Here is a 26,980-nt window from a genome sequence, read left to right as displayed (position 1 = left end):
TTTAATAAAACAGATGTCAGTTTTGCATCTTGAGGTCTATTTCTTGTTTCTGAAGAAAATTTTTCTTTTGATTTAAATCCAACAGAAAGGGTTTTTTTAAAATATTTCTCTTTATCTGACTAATATCGCTCTCTTGTAAAGCAACAAAACATCTCTCCTTTTCTTATTCTGTAGAGTGTATTTAGTGCTCTTTCTTATCTCTTCTTGTCTCTTAACAGAATTCGTGTACACATAGGCATCACCAGAATTTTTTCCCCCATTTTATTAATTTTTTTCCCCCATTATATTAATTTTCAGTGGTTCAGGGCTCTAAAAGACAGTATTGGCTTTGGTCTTCTAGAAACATTCTTGTTAAGAGCTGTCATTTACTACTTCCTTTGGGCTGTTTTTTCATCCACCTTGTTTTAAAACAATTCCTAGAAGCTTGCAGGAAGTTTAGCACAAGATGTTCTTGGTGTAATCCACTGACATAATTGATATATTCTATGCATTTATGCCCTAGGTGGGCAACATGAAGTATCTGGTTTATGTTTGGGGGTGGTTTTGGCATGGCAAGACACTGACAGCAGTGTTTTGAATCCCCAGGGAAGTGAAAATATTTTCCCTGGAGTGTGATTTTGATGTATCAAAAGTTTTCTCTGTCTTCTTTTTCTAATGTGTCTGTTGTGTACATACTTCCTTTATTTTAGCAAAAAAGAATAATTCTTCAAAATTCAATATAATTCAAAATATAATAATTTTAAATAAACAATAACTTTAATAACAAATTTAATAATTTAATAAATTTATTAAATAATTCTTTATTTCACCCCTGCAAACAGAGGGGAAACTGTGGATTTATCATTAAAGTCTAATAAGGGTGCACAAATTGTTTTGAAGTGCAAGACAAATGACCCTGCTTGGGCAATGTAAATAATGCATGGGTTACCTGACAGACTGGAGGCACTTCTAGAGTTTCTCACCTTATCCCATCTCCTACAAACTGTTGGAAAAGGTTAAATTCCAGTTAGGCTGGGAACTGTTGCTTTCTTCATTAGGCTTAAAAAGATTGTCCCCATTTTCAGTTTTTCCCCTTGTTTTTTTCTAAGCCTCATAATACACATGTGTAAGATTTATTTTGCTTTTCCATTATAACCTCTTAAGTTTTGTGATTTGGCCCCAAATTTATTCCTCCATACAAAGATGTGGAATAGCCTCTTTCATCCTGCAAGGAACAGAGTTTTATTCACTTTTTTCTTCAATTTGTTTACCAATTTGAAGTTTTTCTTTTCATTCATCACCATGAGTGGATTTTCTATGGGCAGAATTGCAAGTCTGAAAGTAGCTTTAAATGCATAAAATAACAATGTAATGAATGCTGTTTTAAACAAGAGCAGATTTCTGATTTTATTTATTTTCTCCAGAAAAATTCTGGTGGTGTGATTAAAATGATGAAACATTGGATTAGGAATTGTTTGTTCAGAGGGGTTTTATGTTTGAGTGTGTTCAGCATTGCTAATCACGCTATGCAGCGAACAAAACCAAACACAATTGAAATACTTTGTTGATAGCAGCAAGACAAAATTGTAGGCATTCTTGGGAAACTTAAAGTCTTTTACTTTTTCTTTTTTTTTCCTTCTGGATGGGATGCACAAAAGTCCTTTTTGGTCATGAAGATTTTTAATGTCCTCACTTTGTTGTCTAGCAACGTTGATTTAGAGTTACTCTGTTTTGATCATAATTGCCAGGCAAAAATAGTGTGGAAATATGAGAGATGTGCAGAATGGTCAATACAGAGCAGAGAAAAAGTAGCCCTGTAACCATGGTGGTGTTTTTTTGGGGTTTTTCCAGTCGAGCATTTCTGTGTTTGTTTTTCTGTATGATCTGTTTGGTCAGGATTAGGCTCTTTTGTTTGTGGTGTAAATCCTGTTCTTGGCCTACAATGAATATTAATTAACTTCTGTACTTATACCTGCCCTGTTGCAGAACCAGCTCCTTATTAGTAAGGCAATAAAAGCAGAAATGAGATGATACGAGGAAGTCAAAGAGAATCTGGGATCAGATCAAGGGCAAACACCCTTGTTCTAAAATTATAAAATAGAGGAAGAGAGATAATTAGAAAAGTTGGACGGTATTTAAGCATGAGGATTTCCTTTTTATGCACCCTTAACTTTTAGAGGGGCATTACTGCGAGGCATTATTGAAAGCATTACTTTTTAATAGACCTCAATAAAAGAAACATTAGCAAGAAAACCTTTATAGAGCTAAGTGGTGGTTTTTGTCATTCTTCTGGGTTTTTTCTTTACAAAGTGGAACCTTTTAGAAAGCTGACTCCTAGCTCAGACTTGATTAAAGGAATATTATTTTGCAGTTGACCTTTGCAGGGTTCCTGATGAGTATTTGGCCATTGTTGGTACCTTTCATCACCTACAGGAAACTGAGGGAGGGACCTTGTCCTACAGCAAGGGGGCTGTCATGTTTGTTTTTCTCATGTAAGATCTGAGGAGAATATCTAGGCCAAGGTCTCCAGAAATCCTTGCCTTTCAGAGTGTCCTGAGCTCTGTCCTGGCCAGAGTCCTGCTCCAATCAAAGACTGGATTGCCTGTTTTTTAACACCCAACCAACCAAAAAAAAAAAAAACACCAAAAAACAACAAACAAACAAACAAAAAAAAACACAAAAAAACCCTAACCCTCCTCCCCAAAACCCCACATTTAAACAATAAACTACATTTTTAGAGTTCTTATCACTACCACTTTATATGTGACTTATCCCATTGCAACAGGAATTAGAAGTTCTGCTCTCTTGGGAACATTGCAGATTCTTTAGAAGGAACAGAGCATTCTAAGAAAACTGCCACCTTGTCCTTGTTGTACACTATTAGGTTCTTGATTCTTCAAAATAACTTGTCACTTTTTTTGTTAGACCTGATAGTTGGCTTGAAAACAGGTTTGTTCTCTTTTCTTTTCCCCTTTTTCCCCAACATGCATTACTAGACTAAAAAAGGCTATTACAAACCTGGCTTTTCACAGGTTCATTGATTTTTTTTTTTTTAAGGTAGAATTAACTTGACATGTGATTTAACGTGCCTCATTGCATTATAATAAACTATTAATTTGTGAAGTAGGGGTCAATTATAAGGAGTTCAGGGGCTGTGGTCAGCAGCAATGATGGAGCAGAAGAAAAAAAGGTCACAAGTGCTGAATTTTGTCACAGGTTGCTTTGAGTCAGAGCAGGTTTCTGATTTTGATGGGCACTATCAGAAGAGACTGGAAAACATCCCCAAGAGTTGCAGGGCTTTGATCCCAGGGCTGGTCAGTGATTCTAACTGGGGAGAAGTGCAAAGGGAAGAAATGGCATTTGAGGTAATGAAGAGATGGACTGAAAATTCTGGCACCCAGATGCCTCAATACTGTGACTCTTTTGTGATTCCCAGGTAAAGGATAGCATGAACTGCTGAAGACTGTCTGGTTTTACAATTGTCTATAAAATGGTTCACAAAAATCAAATTGATTTGATGTGCAGGAGTATAGGAAAAAAATTAAGAGGTTGGCAGAAGTTTTTAGGTGTTTCAGAGGCTGTGTCCATGGTGTGCTCTGTCTTCTCTTGGGATAAAAATTTAATGAATCCAAATTTTGATACAGCTTCAAAGTAATTCCTGGTTACATCATGATGGGGAAACCCCTCCTCCTCAGCTACAAAGAGAAAATTATTGGCACTAAAAGTAGTTTATTACTACAGACCATGCTTAAAATAGCTTTTATGACCACAGTGGCTGTAATGTGGTGGATGTCTGGAGGTGTATTGATGTGAAAACCCCTCTGCTTTCCTTTGAGGAAGGGATTTCAAAGAGCTGCCTGAATTTTTACTTTCCTTAATAAACAGAAAAGACTCAAGATCTTCCTGATGATACAGTTCTCCAGTGCTAGGAAGGGCCAGGTTCCTAATCTGTGCAGAGTGTTAAATTTACCCCAGTCTGAACCAAATGTTCTGTCATTCACCTTTTGGCCCTGAGTTTCTTAACTCTGGAGTTACTCGCTGTTCCTTTGTGCTGCTTCCCCACCCTTCTTTTAAAGGGATTCCTGTTTTCTGCCTTCCTTCTTCCACATCTTGAGAAGTTTCACACAACAAATGAGCTACAATAAATTTACACAAGGCAAGATTACCATATTTTTTAAACAAGCTTCTCGATTTGTTAAATTTTCACATGAATACTGGGTGTTTTTTATGGTGTGCTTTGCCCTTCTGAAAAAGTAAAGAGAGCCTGACTTTTCAGGCTACAGCAGGACAGTGGCCTGGATTATTTCAGCTCTCATTTTACAAGAGGGCCAGCAAAGGAAGGACTTGATAGCAGGCAGCTGGGAAATTCAGTTACTTTGCTACTGAGCACAGTGAACATTTTGGTAATCTCTAGTGCTGAGATATGCCAAGGATGGATGTTGTTTTATGCTAGTCTGTCCATGTTCTCTGTTTTGCTGTTTCTGTGCAGTGTCATGCGTTTTTTGATGGTTTTCTTTATTTCTCCTTTGCTGAACAGGAAAATTGAACAAAAAAGGTCAGCTAGAAGAACAAGCAGAGTTACTTTTCACGGCTTTGTTTCTACTGCTCTGAGCACCTGTGGCGAAAAAACACCTGAAATAAGTGCAGGGTGGTGCAGAGGGAGTGCAAAGGGTGAACAGGGATATGATGGGTGTTTTTGCCACAAGGCAGTATCTAGAAATTGATATTTAGAACGTTCCTCAAGTCTCACCAAATGTGCTAAGCCTGAGAATCAAGCGCTGAGCATTTCTGCTCACATTTCACAGTGAGAAACCAACCCCTTCTTGCACTCTCCTGCTCCTTTCCAAAACCCAAATGATTTTTCTTACTGTTTTTTCTGAAACCACGTGTGATGCTTTCCACACATCTCTTAAGCTACACCAGCCCTTGTCAAAGGTGTGGGAATTGATGCAGTTTTTGAGAGAATTCCCAGTCTTACGTTTTCCATTTCTGGGTGGTGAATTTAATCACACCAGTAACACCCTGTGTCTGTTTCCCATTGCTGTGCTCTCTGTGCTCATCCTTTCAGTCTGTAGTGGTATTTGAAGACAATAATTTAATCTTCCTAAATAATAACCTGTTCTCAGTTTTGTTTACCCCATGTGAGTATCTAGAGAGACAGGTTTGTCTTTTGTAGTGCTAGCAAGAAATCCCAGGTCAGTTGAGATGTAAGACCAACTGTGTATTGACTTCAGGAAAGCAGAAACTTAGCCGCTGCAGGTTTTTTCTATTAATAATCTCTCTTTGGTTCAATTGAAAAAATAATAATTGTAGGGTTTCTACTAAGATATGCCTCTAGCAGGTAGAATAAAGGTTTGCATATGAATATATTTGACAGTGTAACTTTAATGCACTGAGGTTCAGAAGTGGATCCAAGCAGAATATATGTAAAGAATTTTTATAATACCTAAGACTAATATAATTTGTTTCTATTTCAAAATAAAAGTAGTGCTGATTGATTTTCAATTTATTAAACCTGATCCTTGCAGAGTTTGAAAACCAAACACTGTGGCAGGAGGAATCTAAAAGTAAAACCAGGTTTCATTGTCTACCCTGTAAGGAGCTGAAGCTGAAAAAAATGCAGAAGTAAACAAGGAACAGCTTGTGACAAGAGCCACTGAAATCTAATATCTGGCTGTGAATAAACCAAGTGTGACATTGATGTAGGGAACCAAGGAAAGTATAAACACTCAAAAGGTGGCCACAACAACAACAACAATAATAATAATAATATTTATCGTAAGTTTGAACTCCTATGGCAATGAAGGTGGACAACTTTTAGACATCAAACTAGATTTACAAAGCTTTGCATCAGCAACATGAAATACTTTTTGCAGTTCTGTTGCCTTCCCCTTCAGATTTCTGTTTCTCTTTATATCCATCCCACTCTTGGGTGGTATTTTATTCATCTCTTTAGGATAACTATTCTACAGTGGAATTATAGTGCAGCATTTTGAAATTATACTCTTGAATATAATCTTTTAAGTGTCTGACTTGAACATGGGTGGTGTGGAGGCTTCCTTTTCTTTTGGCATTCTGACAAAATGATACAGCACTTTACCCATCAGAGAGAAGGGATGGGCATTTGTGTGGGAAATGTGACCAATCTGTCTGTGGTACATTGGGAAAAACTGTTCTTCTAGGGATGCTGGATTTTGCATTGTGTATCTGGTGAAATGAGAATCTTTGTTAGCCAAGAAACTTTCACAAATGTTCATGTAAGCAGACCTGCTGCAGGGTTAGGCACTGAGATGTTTCTGAGGGTATCTCAGTATCTCCCTGTAGGGTAGAGGGTGTGTTATATATTTTAATTTTAAATTCATTAGTACTCCTAAAACAGGGATTACAGGTGCATCACACTAAGGGATCTGTTGTCTCCTTGGACTTTACCAGTAATGCTTTTATCTTTGCCTTGCAAAAAGGCTTTTCCCTGTGCACTTACTCATCAGCTTCTGAAAGGCCAAGAGAGGTAAAAGCTGAATTTGGAGGAGGTTTTTTGTTAGTTTTGGATTTCTTTTGTTTTTTTTTTTCCGTTTTGTTTTGTTTTTTGGTTTTTTTTTCCCTAGATTACATAAGTGGCTGATTTAGGAATAAAATATGATGTTAAATAAACTGATGTGTGATGATTTAAAGTTCTTTTTCCTGAGTGCTGCATTGCCATCCCCACACACTGCCCCTCTCTTTTCCACATCCTCAAACCCTGCTGGTGTGCATCAAGAGACTTGCATTAAAAACAGGAAAAAAATAAACAAAAATGAAGAGAGTTAATTACAGCTGCTTATAATGCTGTGGAAGAAATGTTTAAAAAAATAGTGAAAAAGGCCCTTTCCCCATTATTAGTAATTTCCCAGAGAAGTAGTGGTTCTAGGTCTGTTCAGGTGGCCACTTCCCCTCCCTTTGAAGCATGTGATTGTACTTTTCCAAGACAAGGTTATGCCAAGCTAATTGATTCTTTTCTTTCCCCTTCTTATTAAATAAGTTTGGCTGAGCCACATTTACTTGGATTAAATGCAAGCAAAAAGAAAACTCACATTGGTTCAGGAAGTTTGTTTTGTGGTTCTTTAGAAAAGAACATTCTGTCCACTCTTTGTAAAACCAATACAAACAGTATTTTGGCACAGACACTATTCTTTGTAGATACCTTGCTTTAAATTATCTCTCTGTTATTTTGCAAGATTAAGTATCACAGTCCATATTTCCTGGATAAATCCTGCCTTGTGTAATTGTGCTTTCACTTTAGAAGTCACACCTCCAGTGGTAGTTGGTAGTTTAACATGATTAAATCTTGTAAACGCTATTTGAGATCTACTGCTGAAGATACTGAATAATGAAATGGTGATTATAAATTTTAGGACAGTAAATGTGGTTTATGTAATAGCTCTTATTTAGAAGTGGTTACATCTCATTGCAGAAATGGTCATGTAAATATGATGTTAAGGAAAAAAGAGCTGTAGAGGCACAGAGTAAAACTACAAGAGGTTTTTATTTTGTAATTGGGGAATTGTGTGTGAGTTTTGTGGAGAAATGTCCTTTTCCCTTTTAAGTTTTTTAAAGGATATTATTATAAGGGTTTTTATCATTATATCAATTAAAGGTACTCTGTGCTACTAAAGGAGTACTGGGATAATGCATTTCATGTGCTTGTAGCAGGCATTTCTCACATGTGAGAACCTGGCAGGAGCTGCCAGAACTGGGAGTAACAGCAGAGAAGGAAATGTGCACTGTGCAACCTTAGTCAAACAGGGAGCAATCTCTGGTGCCCTCTTTTGATAATATATTTGGTGGAACCAGTTAGGGGAGGATCTTAAGCGATGTTAATAAATTATTGGACTGATTCTTCAAGTGTCTGTAACTTCTGCTGGCTTGGGCTCTTACTGGAAGGGAAAAAAAAAGATGTCCTGTACCTTGTAAGAGGCAGTCCTACATGTAGTAAATAATTTTCTTAGAGAGTGATAAAAGCAAATCAAATCTGTCCTGTAACAGCTTGGAATTGAGCTGAGGGTTTGCACACACATCTGGATGTAAATTTTGAGAGCTATGTTTTTTAACATCAAAGGAAAACACAACGAAGAACCCCAACCTTTTGAACTTTCTATTTCCATACATTTAAATCCAAAGACTAAAGTATTTTGAATGTCATGTCTGTCTTATCTTTCTAGCAAAGCCTTTTCCTATAATTAAAAAGGCATCAATTTTTCTAATTGTTGCCAAATCCAATCTGAGCCTCCCACACAATCATTTCACCCTTCCCTCCCCCTCCCATCATTGTCTGATATTTTGTTTGCACAGTCATTATTCATTAACTGTGCTCATGTCCAGGGCAGCAAACAGAGGAATCACATCAGCAAGGAGGAGCTCAGAAACTCATCAGTAAAATCTGGTTTTTTCCTTTTCTATTTTACATTGGCTTTCAGATAAGAATCCCAAAACTTGTTACAAATTTCAGAGATAAGGAGCCTGGAAACAATGAGTATGCTGTTTGCTGCTTCCTTTCCTTAGCAGAATTCTTTAGTCTTCCATTCTACTGAGAAGAATTCATTTCTATGTAAGAAGCTACTGAGATTATAAATCGCTATTGGAAAGGAAAGAGGCATAATCTGGCCTTTTTTAAAAAAAATTCTTACAGAATCACACACAGTCATTAGTTGGAGTTGGAAGGGACCTCTGGAGATAATCTCATCCAACCCCCTTGCCAAGGCAGGGGTCACCTAGGGCAGGTTACACAAGAACAGGTGGGTTGTGGAATCTCCAGGAAAGGGAGATTCCACTGCCTCCCTGGGCAGCTGTTCCAGTCTGAAGTTCTTCCTTATGTTGAAGTTCTTCCTTATGTTGAGGTGGAACTTACTGTGTTTCAGTTTATGGCCCCTGCTCCTTTTCCTGTTACTGGACACCACCAAAAGGAGCCTGGCACCATCCTCATGGCACCCCTTTGAGATGTTTGTATGTATTGATGAGATCCCCTCTCAGTTTTCTCTTCCCTGGACTAACCAAGCCCAGCTCCCACAGTCTCCTCTTGAGAGAGGCACTCCAGACCCCTCAGTATCATTATGTCCCTCTGCTGCTCCAGTGGCTTCTTTTCTTTTCCTCCTTCAATTTCCCTTCTTCTTTTCCAACTTTATCCATGTTTTGAAGGGAATAAAATGGGCATGGAAGGCTGGAGAGCCTTTCCTGAGGTCACTGAGCTAGGAAAAGCTGAGGCTCATGAATGAAAAGCCTTAAGATGTGCCCATGTATTGTCCTTTCCTCTGTGAGGCTTTCCTGGTCAGAAAAAAACCCGTTAATTGTTTATCTCCCCTTCAAATATGAAAATGTTACGTTTTCAGCAGAAATAGGTGATTAACAGATAAACCACCAGTAGAATCTGGTCATATTAGTAAGCAGATTGAAAAGGCTTAGTATAAAAACTAATACAATATACTACTTCATTTTTACATTAATGTGCAACCGCTGGATCAATTCATATTGACTGAATTGACCTACTGTCACTTGTCCCAGCTCACTGGAGTTGACTTGGTACTGCTTCTTCTAGTTCTCTTGCTATATCAAATTGATCTGTATGTTTTAATTAATTGTAATTGGATTTATTGTAAATGGCCTTGTAAGGGAGAGGAAATGGAAGACACAGGATTGGGATAATGCCAAAATGTAGGCCTAAAGAGAGTAATTCTTAAGAAAATTCTGCTGTAAACTGGTCAGATTTGCTAAAATTTGAAGAGCTGGTCAGTGCCCTGGTCAGTTATGAAGCTGGTAGTGACTCCTATTACAGCTAAGTTACAATGAAGTGTTGGATATGAATAAAGACATGAAATAAAAGAGGATGAATGTCTTGAATGTCAGATTCAAATTGAGGGGTAACAACATTTGAAGGGTTTATGGTGGAGGCTGTTCCTTTATCCTGACCATGAGGTTCCTTTTAGCTCTACAGAGCAGTTCTTTTTGGCATTACTGGTATTTAGGAAACTCACACTGACAGTAGTGGATGAACTCTAACCAGAACTCCACTTCTCCCTGTCATGCAACGAGGGGAAATCACATTTTAAGAAGTCAGGGATTAGCAAGCTGAACTCATTGTGTAATGTGCAGTGGAATTGCAAAGCTGAACCTGTTTCTTTTCTGGTTTTCAGTGATTTGTCCTGTTGGGCAGCTGCCTTCTGAGTGCCTCTGGAGAGATGCCAGCCAGCTGAATTAAGCAGTAGCAGGGACAGCATCTACCCAGGCTGAAGTTCTAAGCCCAGGCACGTGGCATTTGCACAAGTGATCACTGGTGAGTTGTACACTAGCACAGCTTCTCTCCTTCCTCTCTGTCTCTTCAACCACTGGCATCTGTTGCAGCCTCTGAGTTCTGGATGCACAGACTGGCCTGCCTTGCTTGTTTTTCCCAGAGTGTGACTGATGGGCTTAGAGAATGTGAAAAACGCCAATCACTTGTTTTTAAAATTTTAAAAGTTTAGTAGTAATAAAATGGTTATAAAAATAGTAGTATAATTAGAGTAATAAAAATTTGGACAATTAGGGTTTAGGACAATATGAGACAATAGAAACAAAGAGTTATGGGCAGTTCAGGTACCTCTTTCTGGGCAAAATAAGCCCAAAAAAGGACACACGTTAACAGAGGATTAACCCTTAAAAGCAACAGCCTGTTGCATATTCATACACCTCATACATGATGCATAAATTCCATTCAAACACAGGATTCTCTCTGGTCAGTGTCAGCTTCTTCCTCTGAATCCTGATGGCATCTTCAGGGCTGAGTGAGGCAGGAAGAAGTTTGTTTCTTCTAATAAGTGAGCAATAAATTCTTTTTCTCTGAAAGATTTGGGTGTCCTGCGGCTGCTATCTGGTCTGAGTACCTCATTCCTTTCTTTAAAAGGAAAATCTCCCATACATAGTTTCTATTTTAACATTATGTTATAACCTAAAACTATATTTAAAACACCACTCAAGTAAATTAATACAGCATAACTTTCTAACACAACACATATAATATTCATTTTAATACTTGTGAAAAGCCAATCATAAAATACGCGTTTTTCACAGAGAATATGAGAGTGGTCCAGGTTACCAGCTAATCTTAGGAAATCCTTACTGTTTGTTTGTATGTTTATGGATTATTTTCCCCCTCTCCCTCCGCTGAATGAGTAATGTCCTGGTGAGGCCAAACTTCAATTCTATAACATTTGTGGGTTATACTAGATGATATCACTGTGCTTTTTTTTAACCAGAGGAGATTTTGTACCCTCTTCCTTAGTGCTTCATAGCCTGGAAATCCAAGCTGTGGGGTTCTGATAACAGAAGTACTGACTGGCTGCTGTCAGCACGAGGGTGATTAAAAATGTGTGTGTGCATGCTGCTTCACTCCCTTTCCAGCTGAATAGAAAATGAAACTGCCCAAAGCCTTTTATGTAAGTGCATGGATTTGGGATTTTTTTCCCTGTTTAAATCTCTGTGTGGCTGTGTGCAGACAAACTTCAGCCCCAGCTTCCTTTTGAAGATGCTGTGTAAAGAAAAGAGTGAGCTTGTTCTGACCTCTGAGGAGTGATCCTGTTTCCAGCTCAATACCAGGCATAACCTCTCCACAAAAAGCAATAGCTAACCATTATTTTTTTTTTAGGGGAAGGTGGTTTCTAGTCAGTTTTTCCAATCTGTGATTTTCCTTGATAAAACAAGAGCAATCTGCTTCTTGCAGCAGCTGAAGTGCTGTGATTCTTTGACAGCAAATGTGTGGAGAGCTGCCTTACACCTTGTAACCCCCTGCTTTCTTTAAGACTGCCATGCTGGGCTGACTGCTGTTTTCCTGGGAGTGTGGCACCAAGGAATTATTGATGAGATGCAGCCTGGTCTGTAAAACACACGTTTGCTATTAAAAACAACATATGTGTCCTTAGCTATAGCTAATAAATTAAAAATCTCTGTGGAATTTGGGGAGATAGCTCCTCTAGACATGGAAAGAATCCCATTAAAGCATCAGCATGGCACAGCTCAGCATCAGGTGCTGAATTGTCCTATGAATATCAGAGTAGGGGCTTTGTGCTTTAGGCAGAACTACCTGAAGGTCTCTTCTGGAGCAGCAGGAGGAGCCCCCTGTAAGGAAGGGGGGAAGGTGCAGGAAGGGTGAAATGCATCCAGGGCACTTGTCTCTGGCTCTTTCAGGTTCTTGCCATATTGTTAAAAAGGCAGGTTGGAATATTTGGACAAAGACCTGAAGGTCAGTGCTGTCCTGAGCTGTACGTGCTACCTTGATTAGCAACAGAGTTGGAAAATCACCCCAGCCTGAAAAATTATGAGGGTAATTCTGCTTTCTGCTGGAGGGGGCAAAGGCAGAGCAAGGAATACAGGCACATTATTTCAAGGTCCAGTAGTCTATTAAGCCAGACTAAAATAAGTAGGCTTTAATTAGTGGAAAGTTTAGGAAAACACATTTTGTGTTATTGTCACATAACAAGTTGGAACATACCTGTCCTTAAGTTCCTTTCCTTTTTATTGCTGCTGCTCTTCTTGCTCCAGTTCAAGCATAGCAGCTTCTGTCTTGGGAACTGAAGGTAGATGGTAGATGCAGTTCCTTTCTGCTTCTTGAGAACTGTGAACCCCAGCACTTAAATAATACAGCAACTTCAGTGCTAACAGCAGCAGCTTTGGAGGAGAGAGGTTTTCAAATTGTTGCAGTTGATTTTCAGGGTGTGTAGAAATAGAGAAAGGAAGGTAGTTATTGAAACACTGTTTTTTTTAATTTAAAATAATTGTCACTTGGGTAGGTGCACTTTATTTTTGCTTGTCAATATTTTCAATTATTAAAATTTAGAGATCATAGATTTTTCTAGAAGCCAGAGAATTCCAGCAGAAGGACCTCTGTGTCTTGGTCAGGGGGACACCAGTTTATGACAAATGTCTGTGTACTGTGTCTGAGGTCAGCCTGACTCACAGGATGGAATGCCTGCATGGGGAAAAGGCAAAAACCTTTGCTCCCTTGTGACAGGGGTGGGAAACCATCTCCATGTGGAGAGGTTCCTTTTGGAACTGCACATCACCAGGAAGGTGCATTGAAAATTCACTTTATTCACAAATAAAGACTGAGTCAAGCCAGTGCCTGCTTATCAGGTCAGGTGGTGATTGTGCTGTGCCATCAATCACAGTGCCCTGAGCACAGCCAGTTCCATGGCTGCACTTAAGAAATGCGTGTGAGCTCCAATGCAGGTTTTTAGTTTGTTGTTTCAGTTGTTTTTTGTGGTTTTTTGTTTTTTTTTTCCTATTTCTGAGAGCACTATAGAGCATAGAACTTCAAGTGCAGGGTGTCTGGGGAATGTCCTGCCCTTGGGTTTGAGTGGTGTTTTGCACTTTGCTTGCAATTCTGCTCCATTGCTGTTTGCTAAGTGCAGTGCAGACTTTTGAAACTACAGTTTGAACTTTCATCTGGAAGCTGAATTTTCTTCAACATTTTTCTTATTTTTTTAAAATTAATTTCTAGTTCTTCTTAATTAGAGTGTCAGAACAGTATTATCATAGAATCATAAAATATTTTACGTTGGGGAGAACTTTAAAGACCATCTAGTACAGCCCCCCTGCAATGGGAAGGGACTTGTTCAAGTAGCCCAGGTTTCTCAGAGCCCCATGAATATTTCCAGGGATGGGACATCCACCACCCCTCTGGGTAACTTCTTTTACCACCTTCATTGTAAAAAACATCCTTGTATCCATTCTAATTCAACCTTCTTTTACTTTAAAACCATTATCTCTTCTTGTCCTATTGCAGTGGGCCCTGATAAAAGCCTGTCCTCATCTTTCCTGTAGGCTCCCTTGAGGTACCAAATCACTGAAGTGATTGGCTATTAGAAATATTGCAGAATCAGGTAAATGAACCTCCTGCCTCAGGTGGCTGGGTGCTGAAACACACTGACAGGAATTGTAAACCATCATGAGCCTGCAAAAGATTAATGGTTAGCTGCCAATGACTGTTTTGAAACTCAAGAAAAATGATAGCTTAAGCCATTGGTATAAATCAAACCACCCTTTTGTTAACATAAATTTTGCTTAGATCCAAAAGCACTGAAGCTGGATGGATATTCCTGATGATTTTACTACAGAAAAAATTAACTTCTACTTCTTGACAGGAGTAAATGAGAGATAATGAGATTTTATTATCTGCTCCAATCACCTGTGGCCTTGATTTAAAAACCAAAATTCCTCAGAACCATTGGATTTTTTTTTTTTTAATCCCGTAATCCAAAACAAATGGTTACCTTATCTTTTAAATCCTGGCTGCTCAGGTGGGGGATGTGCTTTAGGACAGGTAGAGACATCTGGGCATTTTCAGGGCTGTCATTGCATGTGGTGAGGGCTGCTGGTGCCCACGAGCCTGGCTCTGCAGGGGAAATCTCAGTGTCACAAGCCAGAGCCTCGCTGCTCACCGTGTTGACAGCTTGTCATTACAGACTGTGCTTTTTCCTCCTGCCTGGTGGTTGGAAAGGTTCAGAAATGATCATAATCTCTTTACTCCAGTGACTGGGGAAGTATCAGGGTTTGTTCTTCCAGATTTAGGGGGGAAAAAAAACAAACCCACTCTGCTTTTCATTTGTGCTGAGTATGCAATTGTTTTATTGTCTCGGTTGGATTTTTGTAGCATATCCAAAATCGTTAATCTCCCGTGGAGCGAGAGAGGATGTGAGGAAAAGAAGTGGAGAAGGGAGAGGAAGGACAGAATGGTAGCTAAACACACAGGGGTTTTCTTGGCTTTAGGTGGGGTGTTTATTTTACAGCAGCTATTCCTGGTCCCTGGGGGAGAGGGTGGGGTGACAGTGATGTGTCATGGAACATGGCACTGGCTCACCGCAGGGCAAGAAGGAATTGGGGATCTTCCCTCTCCTTTATCTGGGAGATATATAGAAGAATTTTATTGCTTAATGCATCAGTGTGGCCAGTCTCTGCTCTGGGCGTGCAGGCTGGGGTGCTCAAAGTGGAATTGTGAGATCCAGTGACATAAAAAGAAACCCAAGCAATTAAACTCCCCTGTAGGGCGCAGGTGTAGACCACCTTTGCCCTCTGTCATCAGAGGGACAGGGTTGGGTGAAGCCAGTCAGTCTGACTTGGCTCCCACCTTTGTTTGGAGGTTGCTGTGGTGATGAATAACCTTTGCAGAGGGTGTGTGAGCCTGTGTGGCTCTGGCAGATCAAACAAAGCCCGGGGTTTCTCACCCCCACATTGGAGCGAGTACCCTGGTGGTGGATTGGGCTCCCAAAATAAGTTAAACCTGTCTGGCAAAGGTACTCTGTAGAAGGAAAGAGGGAAATATTATAATCCAAAAGTCCTCTCTTTTATTATTTTTTTCCCTACTGTTGCAAAAAACTGCATTTTCTATGCTGAGGAAACTTTTGTTTCCTTTTACTCCCCATTTATCAATAAGTGTTTCAACAAATTATTGTTAAATTCTCTGCATCTCAAAATAGAAGTGTGTTTTTCATACTAAGACACAAAAATCTGACCTAACAACTGCATAGTGATACAAAAGTGTGTGAAATTTGGAATTCTCCATAAGCATTACATGCTTTTCTCATTAATTCACACAAGTACGAGTACACTTGGATGATACAGGTGTCTGAAGATGCTGCAAGTATCACTCCTAGATAAGAATTGCCTTCAAAAAGGTCTTGGAAACTTGTTTTTCCCCCTCCTAGAAAACCCTAGCAGGAATTGGCAAGAATGAATTGCCACCTGAGGCAACTCATGGAGGATTTTCCTCCCTACATGTCATCCTTCTTCACAACATCTGTGAAGCTGCCCTGTGCAAAACTCATAGGAAGTGCTCTGTGAAAAACTGAGTCACTCAGAGATGATCCAGTGGCCATGACAAACACTGTGATGTTTAAAATGTCTATTTTTGCTGCATAATTCCTGAAATTAAAAGAAAAAAAGAAAAAGTGAATTACTCAGCTCTGTGTCAGCTCTCCATCTCCTCACAGACCTTTAAAATGGGGTGGTTTCATTTGTCAGGCTGTGCCTTGTTCACTGTGTTCACTGTGCACTGAAGGACCAAAGAGGAAGATGAAAACTTTTAAAAAGCAGTGAGGCCTCTCACAACATTTAAGATGAAGGTGGCAAAGGCAGGTCCATGTCCCTGCATTGCACCACTGATGGATCTTCTTTCTGAGTTAGAACATTGAGGAAATAACCTCCTCTCCTTCCAGCAGCTGTTTGAGGGTTGACATCTCGAAGTTGTCAGCTCCTTTTAGTGACTGACTTAGTTAAAATCACCTTCAGTAAGGAGTATTTAATTACATCTTCTAATACCTTATTCAGGCTGCCCTCCTGGATTTTGGAGAATCTGGAGAATGCTGCTAACAGAGTGGAGCCAGCATTTACAGGAATGAATTAATGGCAGTGCCATAGCTGTGATTTTTACATCTGACACATTCTCCAAGGCTAGCACAGTACCTCCCATACTCCTTCAAATTCATTTGTTCCATTTCAGCTCAGCCTTTTGAAATATTTTGTGATGAATGAGTGTGCTGTACAAGCTGGTGATCAGGAGCAGCTGTTCAGACTCATACATTAAATTGAATCCATCTGTCAGTGGGCTCTTTAAACTGTGAGTTTCACATTGTCAGGAGACCTGATTGCACCAGAGCAGTATCTGGTTGCTGTTTGCCAAAAATAAAAGGACAAATCTAAATGAAGAGTGCTTGGATGGGCTCTGGGATACCCCTGTGGCCTCATCTGCAGAGCTGTGATTTAGCCTGCTGAGATGAGAGCAAAGTGGTTACAAGCAGCACTTCTGCACTGACATGCAGAGTTGTTCAGATGTGGACTGAAATTAGGAGCTGACTTGCAGTGAGCTTTGTAGAACTCATGTGGGCTGGTTGCTGCTTGGTTTTTAATCCTGACCCTTTGACCTCATCACCAGTTCTTTAAAGTTTTTGGTTGCAGAGTTTTTCTTCAGAGGATGAGCTGAAGAGGAAGTGTTTTATTCAAATCAGCAAAAGGAGACCACACTGCTTTTTTGATTGTTTGTTTCTTTACCCCCAGTATGTATACATCATTTTTATATTCATTTACAAGTAGAGATGAGCAAAATATATCTCTTGAAGCTGTTTAGCAAACTGCATTTAAGGCAACATTTCAGCCCAACAAATGGTTGTTTCCTGATTGCAATAATTGTTCTCATAATTTTAAGTGAAATCTTCAGTCTGTAATATTCTCTGTAAATGACACACTGGCTATGGAAGCCAGCTGATTCATGGTCTGAAATATGTTGATCTTATCCAGGGGTAACTTCTCTTGGCTTCCTTCTCCCAGTTTGCTCCTCACCAAGACTTTTGTGGTGAGGAGTGTGTTCGTGCTGGCTTGTGTGTGCAGCTCCAGGGAAAAGCATTCCTTGTTACCAGAAGCTTATTCACCCACTCATATAACCCTCATTACACCACTTCACTTTAGGACAGGCAGCTTCTCATGGAGGAGCAGAGCTTCCTTTGCCACTGTAAATCTTTTATTGGAGTTGCAGGAGGGCCATAATTTATTTCTGGGCTCTGCAATGGTCTCCAGAGCTGCAGAGCCCACCCTTTGCTGGAGATCCCATCCTGTCACTGCTGCTGCATTCCTGGTGCAGGGCTGAGCCAGCACTTTTCAATTAATACTAAATTCAGTGCTGGCAGAAACACAGGATAAAAAGAAAAAGAAAAAGTAATACACCAAAACAGAACACCCACACTGGCTTTGTGAGCTTGTATTTTGTGTCTGTTATCCTATGGTAAGAGAAGAACTCTTTGCTTTTTTTTAACACAGAGAAAGCAAGGCTGAAGCCTGTTGTTTCTGTGTACCTGGTAAATAGAGATGATTTTTTTAAAGTGGAAACTCATTAATGTGTTCCACATGGAGAGGTGAGAATTGCACTTAGAGTGAAGAGATTGATTGATTGATGTTGGCTTGTATTAAGAAAATATGGCTAACAGAAGGAGACAATACATGCTCTTTTTAAACTATTTTCCTATGGAGCACATTGTTTTTCTTGCATGTGTTTAATGAGGGAACTTAGCAGGGGAATGCTATTGCTTAACAGTATCTTGTTATCTTCCTTTAAAATACTTAAGAGTGTTAAAATGCAGTTATTAAGATCTGGCACTCATTTGAGCACCCACTTGGGACTCTGGATTATGAGCATGCAGCATCTGCAAATGAGCTGCAGTGCAGAGTGAGCATTCAGTCCTTCACCATCCAGCCTCAGCTGTGCAGCAGTGCAGTGTGTGGAGCCACAGAGCTCTGCAAACCCATGGACAAACCTGGGAATGAGTGCTCAGACCTCTGAGAACTGCTTGGTTCTCATCCCTCTCTGGGCAGATTGCTCCAGTTCTCTGCCCACCCTCACAAGTCAGAAAGCTTCTCCTCATATTCAGGTAGAATGTGCCATTTTCCTGTTCAGCATGGACATGCCAAGCCCACTCCTGCAGCTCTGATATGTCAGGGAATTAGGAATTAAATTCTTGATACCTTCTCTAGACTGTACTGATCATTAAGGATGAAATTATGTGGTTTTAAATCCAAGTTCTTCTCCTTTGGCTTTTACAACCTGTTTTGAATATGAGGAGTTTTGGCACCATTGTGTGCTGCAAGCAGAAAAATGATTATTTTGGACAAAAGAGGAGGCTGCTGTGCTAATTTCTTGATAGACTTAATTGCTGATAAACAGGGATCTGTTTCAAGATTCAGCTTAGACAGTACCGAAATATTCCTATGAATGGGGTGTGCTCTCCAAAGAATTTCAGGAAACCAGGAACTTTGGCCCCTTTAGAGGAAGGTGCAGCTGCTTGCAGCTAATAATTCCTATAAGAGAGGTGAAGTGCAGGAAAATACACTGTATAGCAAAGGAAATGCACATTCCTTCTGTGAGAAGGAAAAGTTCAGGATACTGGCAAGGCATTCATACACATGTACAGTTTTATAACATTGAACTGCAAGCACCAGTTCAAGGCTTCAAAGAGGAGTCGTTGTTGTTGTTGTTGTTGTTGTTGTTGTTATTATTATTATTATTATTACTATTATTATTATTCCCTACCTCAAAAGAGCAAGTTATTTTAAAAAGGAAGGGATTACTTTGGTTTCCATGCTGATCCCCGTTCAGCATGAGGAATAGACTTTATCTAAAATTCTCAGCAAAGATCACATCTGCTTTTTGTTGTGGCTGTCCATGGAGCATTGGCTGTTAGCAGACCCAAAATAAGAAAGCAAATGGATCAAACATGAGTCATTATGGTTATGTGTTGCAAAGATGGACTCATTTTTCCTTGTTTCCCATAATTTTTGTCATTCACATAAAACTGTGGCTTCTCCTTCTTGTGTAAATGAATTATTCTTATAGGTCTTGCAAGTCTTTTCTGGATACCTAAGGAAAAAAAAGTAGAATATTCCTTCTAGAGATTCATGTTTCTCATGCTTCTTACTTTTGTTTGGAGGAATGAATTCAGACCAGAACACTTTCTATGTCTTTATAATCATTACTTATCTAAAAAACCCCTTAATTTAAACAAACAAACACAAAACAACCAAAAAAACCTCAAAAAAATCATTCTACCATGTGACCATTTTGAAAAGCAGTGTCTCACTTAGATATTTAGAGTTAAGCATGCTTTAAAAAGTCATTATCAATGTGAAAAATACAATTAGCCAAGGAGCTATAAGCCACATGCTGCTTCCCTCTCCTCTCTTTCCCCAATCATTTCCTGCTTTCTGTTCTTCCTGGTGCTCCTTGTGCACCTGTGAGTGGGAATTGCTTTCTCTGCCCTCCTTTCACTTATGGGCTTATGTCCATTCCTTACAGTTAAACAAAACCTTGCTGTTGAAACAGCAAAACCTTCCAGGTGCCATTTATAATTTACTTTAAAGATTAGGTGATAGTAAGTGGGAGGAGTTCCTGAAACCTATTGCTGTTCTGACATTCCAGCTTTGGTTTGAGCAGCTGTGGTCTGCTCTGGGCTTTTCCTCAAAACTACACAGGTGAGCTCAGCTCCCAGGTGTTTTTAACCTTCACTCTCCTGCCTTGGTACCCAAGACCTGGCTGACCTGGCAAAGCAAAGCTTTGGGGAGGTTGTGTCCTGTCTGATGTTGTGTTATATCCAGAATACACCCAAACTGTCACCTGCTGCTCTGAATTTCCCCATGCTCAGGTGTCAGGTGCTACATTTGCTGTTGAAATAATAGAGCATGACATTATGTGTCCTGTAGATTGTCTCCTGTATTTTTTAAAGTTTTTTATATGACATTATTGTATGACATTTTTATTTATGATATTATATCTCCTGTAGACCTCTGCAGATTTCATACCTCTGGACAAGGTTGGTAGGGATTTGAATAGGTGTAGTTAAAAATGTTATGATCTTGCAAATAGGACATGATAATCCTTTTATGTGCTTGGTTTTCATTGTAAACAGAGTTTCAAAATATATTCAGTGAGGTTTGGATTGGTAAGCAAAACACTGCAAGTAGCATTTGTGTTGCTAGAAATTCTCACTGTTTCTACACTACTTTGTAAATTTAGAATTTTTTTTTCTTTCTTTCAAGTTACATGCTTTAAAATTTACAATAAGTAGACAAGTATACCTTTGAAAAGTCCTTATCTCCCGTGGTATTACAGCACAATAAAATTGACCTTGGTCCTGGGGGCTTTGAAAAGACTGCAGTAAAAGTACAGATGTTTACCTTGCAAAACTACCTTCTCTGCTTTGAAATATTTGGTGTTTTAGTGCTTTGTTGATAGCGACTTGGATGCATTCAGTTAAACCCCTCTGATTCTCCTCTTCCCTCTTATGATGGTACCCACCCCTGTAAAATGCTAATGAAATGGATGGGTGCTCCACAGGAACAAGGTCACCATTGACTTCATAAAGGGAAGAAATCTCCTTTAACGCCCTGGGAAAACTCCACAAGGAACTCAGACAATACTTGACTCACAAAGGGGATGACATCTCTTTGCTGATATGCTAAGTCATTTGTCATTTAGGGAAGAGGTAAAGCAGCAGCTCCAGTGTCAGTAGTGCCTGGCTGTGTCTTAAAGCATTATTTTTTGAGGTGGAGGTTTGAAAGAATGTGTTACAAACTACGAAAGAATGTGTTGTTTGCTGTTTGAGGATTTTAATTATTTTAATTGTCATTTGTCAGAGTAGATACTGGAGTTAGGCAGGGTGGACCTTCTGATTCTGACAGCTCTGGGATGATAAAACTGTGATTATCACAACTGTCCTGGGCTTCATTTGAAGTTATTTTACTGATACTGAACTACAAGTTTACACACTTCTGTTTCAATTTGTTAATAGAGTCGAGGTTGATTCTATATGTGAGAACACAATCTTAATCTTAAGGATTTCCTTCCTAAATGTTAGGATTTTGTGCCAAAAGTTAAGAAGGGCGCTGATTCTAACTACCTTCAGCATTTGGTTAAGGCTTAGGGGCAATGTAGATTTGCAAGCAGATGCTTCAGTAGAACAGCTAAACTTTGTATTTAAGTAAAAAAAATACTTGGCTTAAATGCAACCTAGATTTTTTTTTTTGGGTTGGTGGATATATAATTTGTAATCAAACTGAAATTGTTTTCAAATTGTGAAGAATCACCTGTTTTGAGTGCTGTTCTAAAATAAAATGATGTTTCCATGCTAATTTTGCTCTGAATTGCCCTAACCATTGAAAGAAGGTATGATGAGGGCAGACAAGCTTGTTCCTAGCTTTAAGGCCTGTGAAGAAGAGTTATTGAGTTAAGGAGGAGAATGAGACATGTCTTAGAGTTATGTGGTTCCCACCATCTGGAATCAGCCCACTGGAAATTAGCAGAGACACACTGAACTGAACTCCACTATTACTCCACTACTTTGTTTTATTTGGTTTTTTGGATTTTTTTAAAATGCTTTTTTCCCCAGGCACAAGGTCCTGCCCTTTGTCCAATTTGACTTCTAAGTTCTTTTGCAAGAAGCATCCTTTGGATGTCAGCGTCCTGTTCTTCGTGTTTGACCTTCAGAATCAGTCATCTAATCGTGGAATGGGCTGACCCACGTAGCCTGTATTTGACCAAATTGCCAAGAAATAACTGAGAGTACTAATGATGCTAAATATGGAGCACTTGAAATCCCAGTGCTTCCCTTCCCATGTTCAGGCAGCCCTAGGAATGAGCAGTGTGATTCTGCAGAAGTGGCTTTTTACTCAAACTCCTTATACACAAAAACCTGCTTCAAACTACACTTGAAATGCCTCCTCCCATTTATTTCACAATGTGCTTTTCATGATCTATGTTGTTTTTTAATATTAATATAATATTTCAAAAAATATTGCTATAGAATGATTTATTCAGGAGACCCCGCATTGGCATTTGGACAATATTATTGAAGTTTGAATTCTGAATTAAAAATAATACAGAAGTTTGGGAGTTTGATAAAGGAGGTGAAGTTGATAGCAGTAGGAAATATTTTAAAGTTATAAATTTTGCTTTCCATTTAAGGTTACAATAAGTTATAGTAGGATTTAACCTGAAGTTTTTCTTCAAGTCTGTAAGTTGGCCTGAATGTCCCCCCAGGTTTTGGAGAGGTAACTGTTCTTAGTCCCCTTACCCTGATATAGTTACTTTTGATTTATTTTCCACAATTAAGTATGCTTAATATTGATACCTTAATACTTTATTTTACATCATTTGTGCTAAATAAAGTGTTAATACTTTCTCATCAGCAAAACTGTGAAATTGCAAACAACCCAACTTGATGTGTGTGAGAGGATTTTTAGAATTTTTCTATGTATTTTTAAAACACCCTGAATTTGGGCTGTGCATACTGAGCCACATTAAAGGATTCCCTGGTGCAGCTTCCCAGGGTCTGAGTGCCTTTTAATATGATTTCAGTTTCAGTGGTGCACAGGCCCCAGCAGTCTGGTGAGCAGTGATGACTGCTTCAGATGCAGCACTGATGGCTGCCCTACTTCTGGATTTATTCTATCCCTCAGTTGCCTTCTCCACAGCACCCAGCCTCCCTCTCCTCCTGTCCTGAAAAAGGCACTGTCAACTCCTTTATATTTAAAAAAACCAAAACATTTCTCTAGTGTGAATGAATAATACTACTCAGAGTTCACCAGAGTTTTTACAGCAGTGTTTGTAATTATTTTGCTTTAGAAAGAGAACTTTCATTCATTTTTGTTTATGTGTTTATTTATTGTGTGCTGCTGAAGCTCTTGCTGAGCTTCCAAAGGCAAGTTCTGACCATGGGCTAAGTGGATGCTTTCAAGTAGCTGAATAATAATTGAGGATCTCAACATGTGGGAAAATTGACTCTTTTCTCTTTATTTTTCTTTTTTTTTTTCCCTTCTTTCTGAAGGTTAATTTTTTCCCCTTCTTGTTACCACACTTTGTATGCTGGGCTTTACACTGATATTTGGCACATCAAACTCATCCAGTCAGAATGCCCTTCAATACATAATTAAAGAGAGCAAAACAGGAAGGGCTAGATTTAAAAATTTCATCTCTTTCAGTTTTATTTTTCTTTTTCAGTCCCAAGGGATGCGAAGCCATGAAATGAGTCTCTGCCTCTTCCCCAGGAGCCAGCACTCCCAGCTGGGGCCAGGCTGGACTCTTTCCTTCAGTGTTCATAAACCCTTCTCTGTTGTCCTTCTGTTTTGGAGTTTTACTGATAATTTCAGGAGAGTGATGGGAGTGGAAACCATGTGAATGAAAGTGCAGCAATAAAGCCATGAAAAAAGCACTGAGGAGCTCTGACTCGTAGCAGCCTCTGAGGGAGTAGAATTTGGTAGACAGTGTATGAATAAATTTTTAACCTCTTTTATTTTTTTTTTCTTTTATATAACAGTGTAATGGTTTTCCAGTCACCCCTTCTCCTCTCAGGAAAAGTCAGGTATGCAAATTTAAGTTGTGAAGAAAGAGGCATGCAGAAACAAAACTGAAAGCACCTTTTCTCCTCCCATCCATTTCTCCTTGGGGTTTTTTTCCCCCCCTTTGCTTGTAGAAAGAAACAGGAGGTCTGTCTTTGCTTCAGAAGGAGAGATCTTTCAGCACTGTATCAAAGTGCAGGGGGCTGTTAATCACTTACACATTTTCAGCTGGAAATAGAAAATCAGCCTGGTTATTCACTTCTGTGATCAGCCAAGGAGATAACTCTCAGAGCTGCAAGGCACTATTTTGTTCCTGTTTTTATCTGCATCAGGAGCAAGGGAAAAGAATTGTAATTTTGTGACAGTTTGCATGCACAGATGTGAATACTTTAGTAACCATCATGTCACATAAATCCTGGACAGCTGTCCAAATATCAGGGTTAGCCTAGAAAAAATATTCCTATTTATTTTGCTACCTGAGTTGTTAGAGTCTACTAAAATCTCTGTTTACAGCTGAGCTTAAATGTGGTTTAATTCTGTTTGTAGTAAAAAATGCTTGACAAATCCAAACTATCACACTGCTTATGAGTTAGAACACACAGTTTTTAAAACTTTTTAAACAGCAATACAAAATGAGAACATTGCAGCATATCAGTGGGTGTGATAAATGGAGAAGCTGCTTATCCAGAGCCAAAGATCCTTGAGAATCAGTTTGCAGTGGTGTGGGGTGAGGGGGCCTGTATATATTCAGCAATAATTTCTCCAAAACAGCACTTTACTGTTCAGATTTACTAAAGGATTGTGTAGAGTAGAAAAGGGTAAAGCTTCTGAAGTGTTTGTTAAAACACAGAACTTTGTGATTTCAGAAAGCAAAAATCAGCTGAGGATTGGAAATGAAGGTGACAGAATGCCTTAAAGTCCAGAGAGGTGGCCCTGAAGGGATAATTATTGGATGTGTAATGATGTGTAATGCCTTTCTTCATCACCTGGTTGCCCATGGCAAGTGGGGAAAAAGGTGATGATGGAGGGAGCTGCTTGGGGGAGTGGTACAGAAGATGCTGGCCAGGTGCTAGAAGGGAGTGTGGCAGCAGAAGTGCTGATGTCCTTGATGTTTTTAACAAGCTGGATCAGCTGTGTGCGAGGTTTGTCCAACAATTTGATTTCCTGATCTGTGTTTTCTGTGTAAGCTCTTTGTAACAAAAGCTTTGACACCAATGCCCTCTGGTAAGCACCTGTCCAGTGAGAATCCATCTGCTCCTGCACTGGGTGGTGTTTGTTTGTTTGCAGAGTTGGAGGCAGGTCCCTTTCCAAGGGGATTCTCTGTTTCATTTGTGTGCAGCAGCCACAGGCTAAGAGCTTCACCAGCACAAGCAGCAATGCAACAGTGCCCAGGCATTGCTGCTTTTAGGACTGGAACAAAAAACTCTCACTGTGGATGGACAGGCTGATGTGAGAGGTTTCTGATGTATTTCTCCATTAGATTGTGTGTGTGTGTGATCCAAATGAAGGCCATGAACAAACACAAGAGTTAATTGTACAGCAGGTTCCTTGTGCAGGTTAAAGAAATGCCAGCACTGATCAGGTTCCTCTCCTCAAACCCAAACAAGGAAACAGTTCATAAATTTGAGAGAACATCTGAAAGTTTGCCCATCTTCCCCCTGGGTCATAAGAACTGGCACAAAATTATAAATCTTGGTGACTCTTTGTGAAACAGGAGCAGAGTGTGCTGCTCTTTGGCTATCAGGGACACAAAGGGACAGTTCCTGGGACCAGCCTGATGCTTACCTGCTGTCCTAGGGTGATGTTATGATGCTTGTGTTCCCATTTGTGTGTTCTGTATATGCTGGATATCATGTTCTGTGCCTTCAAGACTGGCTCTGAAGAGTGAAAATTTTGTTTTGGTTTCTTATCAGCCGCTCCCCCATGGCTGGCGGGACACAGAGACAGGGCAGTACATTGTGTTGCTTTTGCTTTTTGCTTGGATCTTTGCTTTGCTCTTACTTTGCTCCTGCTTTGCTCTTGCTTTTTGCTTCTGCTCAGTAGTTAGTTTAGCTAAGCAGTCCGAATTTTTCCCTGGACTGTTTTTCCATTCCCTTTTTTGGACCTACTCGAACCTGCTCTGGACTGGGACCTGGGAGCCCCGAGAGTTTGCACCTTGTGGCTGCAGCACCAGAGAGACTGATAACAGAGAGACCACCACCAAGAGAGACTTTCTGAATTTGTCATCTTTTTTCAGAGCAGTGAAAGAGTGGTGTCATCTGGTATTGTTCATTTTGTGTGCTGGGGAGTGCTGTGCCTGTTAAATAAACAGGTTCTTTCCACTTCTCTCCGAGGAATCCTTCCTGAACCAATTAGGAGGAGGGGCTGTGTGAGTTTACTTTCTGGAAGAGCCCCCTTTGGAGGTTTTCTCCCAAATTTGCCCTAAACCAGGACACCTGCTGACTGAGAGCATGTGCTTGCAAAGCCTTGTGTGAGAGGAAGTAAAGCATGGAGAGAAATAATCTGTCTCATGTGGCGAAAGATGTGCTGCCCTTCCTGATTGAGGAGGTGTAAAAGAAGCCAGATGTGAAACGTTTCAGAGGGGGAGGATGTGGCACCCAGACTAACAAAGCTGCAGTTGGTGTGAGGTCTGAGAGGAGCAGGGATAACCCCAAGCCTGCCTTGGGAGGCATAGCTAGAAATGGTTTTCTCACCTTTGAAATCGTAGAATAAAGATACATTTTGCTTGCATGGCAGTTTCTCACCAAAAAGCGCATTTATTTTTAAACCAAGCATCACCATATGAAATGCATGGAAATAAGTTGCTATAACTGTTTCTGGTGTGCAAATGTTTGGAACACATGTAAGCAAATATTCCACCAAAAGCCAGAATTTCTCCCGTGCATCCCAGGCCAGTGATGGGATTGAGATGCTTTGCAAGCCTCTCAGTGCCTTCCCTGGGGCACAGCCTCACTCTGCACATCTCTGAGCAGCCCAAACAGCTCAGGGTGATACTGGGGTAAAGAAGAACATAGCACTAGTGATAAAGAAGTGCAGGAAGGTGAGCCAGTGGGAGAGGCCCCCCCTGTGCTCCCCAGAGCTGCCTTGGCTTGCAGGTGAGCACTGGCAGGGCTCAGTCCTGGCCCAG

At 39.9% G+C, this 26,980-nt stretch overlaps 1 protein-coding gene across 4 annotated transcripts in view; it reads left to right on the top strand.

The window, feature by feature from the left end:
• The window catches only part of EPS8 (epidermal growth factor receptor pathway substrate 8), a 125,213-nt gene that overhangs the window by 23,152 nt on the left and 75,081 nt on the right, over window positions 1–26,980 (top strand). For all 4 annotated transcript variants that reach the window (XM_036401775.2, XM_054515007.1, XM_054515009.1 and 1 more), the window contains exon 2: window positions 10,143–10,282. The gene's annotated coding sequence lies outside the window, so the exon portion shown is untranslated. The remainder of the gene's footprint in view (window positions 1–10,142; window positions 10,283–26,980) is intronic.

Source organism: Molothrus ater, chromosome 5 (genome assembly GCF_012460135.2).
Source record: "Molothrus ater isolate BHLD 08-10-18 breed brown headed cowbird chromosome 5, BPBGC_Mater_1.1, whole genome shotgun sequence".
In the NCBI taxonomy this organism is placed as follows: Eukaryota; Metazoa; Chordata; class Aves; order Passeriformes; family Icteridae; genus Molothrus; species Molothrus ater.
The sequence above is the reverse complement of the archived record's forward strand: the minus strand, read 5'-3'. Positions and strand labels throughout refer to the sequence as shown.